The sequence below is a fragment of the Gallus gallus genome, chromosome 7 (assembly GCF_016699485.2).
Source record: "Gallus gallus isolate bGalGal1 chromosome 7, bGalGal1.mat.broiler.GRCg7b, whole genome shotgun sequence".
Classification (NCBI taxonomy): domain Eukaryota; kingdom Metazoa; phylum Chordata; class Aves; order Galliformes; family Phasianidae; genus Gallus; species Gallus gallus.
Window position 1 is genome coordinate 15,962,643 of NC_052538.1, and position 6,112 is coordinate 15,968,754.

Sequence of the window (6,112 nt, forward strand, 5' to 3'; positions counted from 1 at the left end):
GCGCGATTAATTACCGTCCTCGCAATGAGGCTTCGGCTGAGTGTCCTTTAGCAGGGCTCCGCGCGGCCCCGACTCATTACCCGAGAGCGCTCTCTGCAGCGGCACTGTCAGCTGTACACGGCTCTACGCGCCGCGCGGTGCCACGGGCGCGGTGGCGGGGGAAGCGCTAATTACCGTCGGGCTCCCTAATAGCGCCGGTCTCTAACGGTACCTCTCGCGGGCTGGCGGTAGCGATCGGCAAGAAAATAATCACCAGGAGCCGCGGAGATACCGGGGGCGCACACGGGTTTCGTCGGGGCCGTGGGGTGACAGGGGCGAGGGAGGGCCGTCGCGGCTCCCCGGACCGGACAGCTGCCGTCTGCGGGGCGCGCCGCGACTGCGGGAGGCGGCGGCACCGCTCCGGGCTCGGCTCTCCCGGCCGCCCCCGCTCGGTGCCGACAGCGGGGCCGCCTGGGGCCGGGCCGAGGCGGTCTGCAGCTCCTCACCTCGAGCTTGACCCTGGGCGTGAACGGAAAGGGCCCTTTCCCTTCTGCTCCGTCTGGTGAAGCCATCTCGTGTTCATTAATCCCCAGCTAAATGATAAAACCAGAAACGTCCCTCATTTTCCATGACGAGAAAGTGTATTTTTTTTCTTCTTTTTTTAACGATTTGGGTTTACTTCCTTATGAGGCGGGGGCAGGAAGCCTCAGCTCTCGGCCCTCGGCCTCCCCCGGCCGGGAGCTCCGTCCCTCTCCCGCTTTCTCCTCGGGCCCCGGCTCCGAGCGTAGAGGGTGCCGGAGCGCCCACTCCCTGCCCCCTCTGAGCTCCGGTCCTGGGGGGGTTCCTCCCCGGGGAGCAGCCCCGTGCGCCCCGTCCGAGCGGCCCGGCCCCTCCTCCCAGCTTCGGAGAGCCAAAGCCAATTATAAGGGCTGTGATTACAGCGATATATCTCCGGTACGCTCCGAATGCGCGGGTGTCAAGGGTGGTGGTTGAGAGAGGGTGCGGGGGGCAGCGATTCATACGGGAGAGCTGACAGCTCTTTGATGTGAAAATGATGCCCTGATTTTTACTCCGGGGCGAGCAACCGAAGAAAGATTACACTGCTTAAAAAGAGAAATTTAAACCCAGATGATAATAGTAACGAGCCAAGGAGACGAGGTAGGGAAGTCAATCTTACAACCAGAAAAGCAATCTCTGAAGGCCTTGTGCAGCCCGGTGGGTCTGGGGAGCGAAACCGAATTCCCCATCACTCATTAATCACGGATGATCTCTGCGGCTGAAGGCGTCATCCCGCGCGGGTTCCGACCACCGCCCGCGGCTGTGGGGACGCTGCGTCCACCCGGGGCTCTGCGCCCTCTGGGTTCGGCCCCGTGCACACGTCGCGCTGCCCCGGGGGGTGGGGGGGTGGGGGGCGGGGAGGAGAACACAACCCAGCCGCATAGCAGGTGCTCTCCTTGAGAAAAGACAAATGATGGCTGGAAGTTTTCTTTTCTTTCTTTTTTTTTTCTTTTTCATTTTTTATTATACATATATGCATGTCTAAAAGAAACCTCCGTTGCCCCCCGCTCTGCCCAGCCCGGTGCGCTGCCCACGCCGTGCCCGCCGCTCGGGCTCCGCCCGCTCCGTCGCTCCCCAGCTGCGTTCAAAGCCTTCCCATGCCGACCAATGGGCGCGGATTATTAACACATTATTAAAAACTCCGTTCGGAGCACCTTAATGAGACCCGCACTTATTAGTGATGGGAACGAATTTCACAGCACTGAAGTGATCAGTTAAGCCGCGTCTATAGTTTCCAGGCTACGCAAAAGAGGTTTTTGCCTAATTGAATTCAACTTCTCTCGGCATGCAGAGGCCGAACTCTCTGTCCTCCAGTGCGAGGTGCCCATCTGAGTCGGTTCTGTCCGGGAAAACGCGTCGGCAAGGAAACCTCACCCCGAGGTGGGAGCGCTGTGTGCGGGGTGCTGCGGTGCTCCGAGCGGGGCAGAGCCCCGACCCCGTGCACTCCGCGCCAGGTGCTGGGAGCCCTTTGTCGCACTCCGCTCTCGCAGCCCACTGAGCGAGAAGGAAAACGAAGCTCATGCTTCCCCACATCTCCTCTCTTTACAGTCCCTGACAAAACTGCCGCGCTCAGCCCGTGTTCGGAAGCCCTCGCGCAGCAGCGATCAGGCAGAGGACGCAGCGCATCCTCCAGACAACCGAGGAAGGGACTGAAAAACTTCAGAGCACAGAAACAGAAACAAATACATTTTCCGGCGCAGATTTATTATGGCTCCGGTCTGTTTCGCTGAGCGTGACTCAACCAGAAGGGAACATCGGCTCGGTTTGACGGCGAGCGAGTCTTAAAAATCACGGATCGAATCCAAGTTCCAGCAGCGATTTCAGAAGGGCTCGGAGAGGCGGTGCGGAGCCGCACAGGGGCCGGGGCCGAGCCGTGGCCCAGGGAACAGCCCGGGCCCGGGGGCACCCCCAGGCCCGACCCCTGCGGGATCCCCCGCCCCGCTGCTCGGAACTCGTTCTCCCGGGCCGGGTGTGCTCAGGGCCCAGAGCGGCCCTCCCTCGTCGTATTTCATTTTAGACACCGGGAAGCCGCGATTTGTTGTCGAACTAAATAGAACGTATCACCTCCAGTTAAACGCGTTAATTATATTACGCCGCCGATTCGGCTTTGTTTTTCATCATTTAAAAAAATCCGAACAAATCAATTACATTAGCCATATGGCTTGATCATATCAGCTAATTTCCTTCTTTTTTTTTTTCTTTTTTCTTTTTTTTTTCCCCTTAAATTACTTTTTTGTGAAGTAATTGTTGTTCAAACACTGACAACTTATTAGTTAAGGTGTTTAGGGAAGCTCTCTCCGCTCCTGTCTTAGCTAAAAGATGATTGAAATGACAATGAATACTCAAAGCAAAGCCATTAAATCATCCCTTCCCGTGATTTTCACTTTCTATGTGTTAAAAGAGTTCACAACAACAGGGGCTGATTTATACTTCTGGAATGGAGGCCGAGAGACCATCAGGCTTCAATTCAATCCATTCCAGTTTGTAATGATTTGCCTAAAACGAGCCAGGTTTTGGTATGCAGCAGGTAAGTAGTCATTTTTCTTAGTTATTTTAAAGGTGTGTAGCGTTGAGAATGTACAAGTGGCTCCACTCCGGCATTTACACACTGCAAATATAAAACTTCACCCCTCAGTGATCTTAATACTTCGTCCATTAAATGTACTTACTCATTTAAATGGCAGTGTATTTAACTGCTAAACAGATGGTCTACAGTGCGCACAATTATAAAGCAAGGGTTTGTGTATGTTGCCGTGTTTTAGACTCCAGATTTCCTGCTTCCCTATACATTTTTCAAAGCAGTTTGTTTTTCCATGCGGAATGCTAACACAGGTGGAGAGGCAGTCTGGAACTCATTTCTTCTGCTCTCAGACACCTCAGCACGCTCCTTCAGGCAACCTTCTTCATTTTCTGACAAGGATTTTAACCAGTTCCGCACTTCAGGTACTTCAAGCCTTTCAAAACCCGGTCTGAAATATTCCGGATCGCGCCCATTTTTGAAGTGTTTTATAGACATTTCTGGTTGCGTTTACTTTGTCAAGTAAATAATGACAAAATATCTTGGCTCCACATCGACACGTCCTGCCAGTGCAGGGCTCAGCCCGCTTTCCTTACTGGGCTTTCTGTCTTTCCCCTCATTCCCATCGCAGTGCACCCCACAGACATAAATAAAAACATCCAGTATGACTCTGTGAAGTGAGGATTTAACTCCATCTTCTAACTGGGACACACAATTCGGAGACAAATGAAAACTGCACTCTGTATGACACTGTATGTTCCACAGAGGACACTGGGCTAATACTTTTAATGTATCTACCAATCTTATTTTCTCATTGCTTTGCAAAACAAGATGTTGAATGGGATTTGGAGCCCTTAAGATGGAAATCACTGTTTATAGCCAACTATGAAAAGCTAGATTTAAATGTTGTGCCTGCCATTTTATGGGAAGTTCAGTAGTAAGGCAGATATTGAATTACATTATTTGAGGCATTGTTTATCCCACGAAACCATTCCTTCCCTTGCATAGTGGAATTACCACTGAACCAATGGTAGAGCACCAGGTGAGAAGGTGTGGCTAATCCAGGGAGCTCAGGTGCAAGCAATGCACCTGATTGACCAGAAGGGGTGGAGCCTGGATTCACTCTTCCTCACCCTCATTTAAGGGTTAGCAGCTGAGGGGACAGCTTTTCTCTGCATAGAGATTGCACTTCTTTTCAGCTATCAGTGGTCATCAGAAGGGGTGAGTGAATTATCTTTCTGGTTTACTTGCCGTTGCTCTGTAGGGTTTGTATGCTACTAGAAGGTACTGCTGTTGCTTTCTTTGCTGTGCCCCTTGTTTCTTAAGGCATTTCCAGTATTATTTAACTTCTCCAGTGTATGACGGGGTTTTACTGTTACCAAGCATGCACTGTGTAGTCCTGATGCGCTTTCAGAAGACCTTGTATCGGCCATTTGCTTAGCAACAAAGATCAGGATTTTATCCATGCCTGCATCACAGTGCAGCCCTACCTAGCAGTAAGGTAAGGTCTCATAAATCACCCTAAGAATGGCAGTTCCCAAGGCCTGAATACTTGACTCCTCAGGCAGCTTTTGAAATAGCTGTTTGTATGTCGGCTTCAAGATTAACAAATCAGCAAGCGATCACTCCTCATATAAATAAGCAAAGTATGGACTATTGCTTGAGTTTGCTATAGGCTTACTCATTCATGTTGAATGTGAGGGAGAATTTCTTCTTAAAAAGAGAAGTGAGATAGTGGAACAGGCTGCCCTGGGAGGTGGTGGAGTTACTTCCCCTGGAGGTGTTTAAGGAAAGGGTAGATGCAGCACTTAAGAAAATGGTTTAGCGGGCAGCACTGGTGGTGGGAGGATGATTGGATTTATCAGTGCCTGTTTAAAGAGATGGAGGTCTGTGTGTGGAGCTCTGATAAAGCAGTTCAAGGGAGGTGTGGACTGCCACAAGCCATGTAGTATCAAAGGGTGTGCTGAGGCACTGGGCTCCTGCATGACATCAAGCATTCCCATTTCTGATGAGTTTATCCTTTTCTATCTCTTTTTGTGCCATTGGGGTACTGTGAGTGCAGACTAGATGGATGTCTCTGGGCTTTGGTTGAAGAGGTTGTTTATTGTGTTTCACGAGTTTAAATTTACTGCCCAAGCAAGGGAAATACAAACACTAGGAGAAGGCATGATTATCACTTGGGGAGAAACAAGCTGTTTCTAGAAAGAAGCATAAGGGCCTTGGCTCATCTAAATATGAGGAGGAAATGTGGTCAAAGGGCTCACTGAAATCTGCGGTGTGGTCTTCACCACATTCAGCAGGCTCGCTGCATTTGCTTCAGTGCCTCCCGCATTTACTTCTGGCTGCACTGCAACGTTGGTCCGTCCCCAGTGACACCACACAACTATTCCAAATATGACTCAGAGATCACTTTATCCATTCAGATTTAAGATTTGGACAGCAGAAATTGCAGTGTATCAGAGGTGTCATTCCAGCTCTTGGGGTTCATCCAACTCATGGGGTTTGGGCAATTGCCATTGGGAAGACTGTAACACTTTCAGTACTCTCATAAATTTGACAGCTAAAAACATTCTATCAAAAATACTAAATTAATGTTTCTGCCCATTTGCCACTTCCTGTGCACGTACAGAAGGAGCCTATGAGAACTATCACCAGTCGGTGGATTTTTGGCTTCAGACGAAGTACAGAGGGCAAGAGAACAGGGCCGTGTGTATTAATGTATGTTTTAATTATATTTCTGTATAATTACATTTTCTTTATAGAGTTGCTTACCACTCTCTATCTGCACATATGTATGAAATAAGTGTTTTGGGAATCTATATGACATAATTTTAAGAAAAAGCAGAGAAAGCGTAGGAAAGGAGTTTGGTTTGAAGAGATTTGGTATTTTTGAAGGAAAACAACGTAATTTTCTATAAGGAAAGAGGGTCTTGCTGTCCACTATCCCTCCTGTCCTTCTTGATCCTCATGGTAGGCACTTAAACCATTTGAAGGGGACTTAGTCTTTCAGAAATACGGACGAGAAGGAAAAAGTAGTAATTTCATGGAGAGTACGGC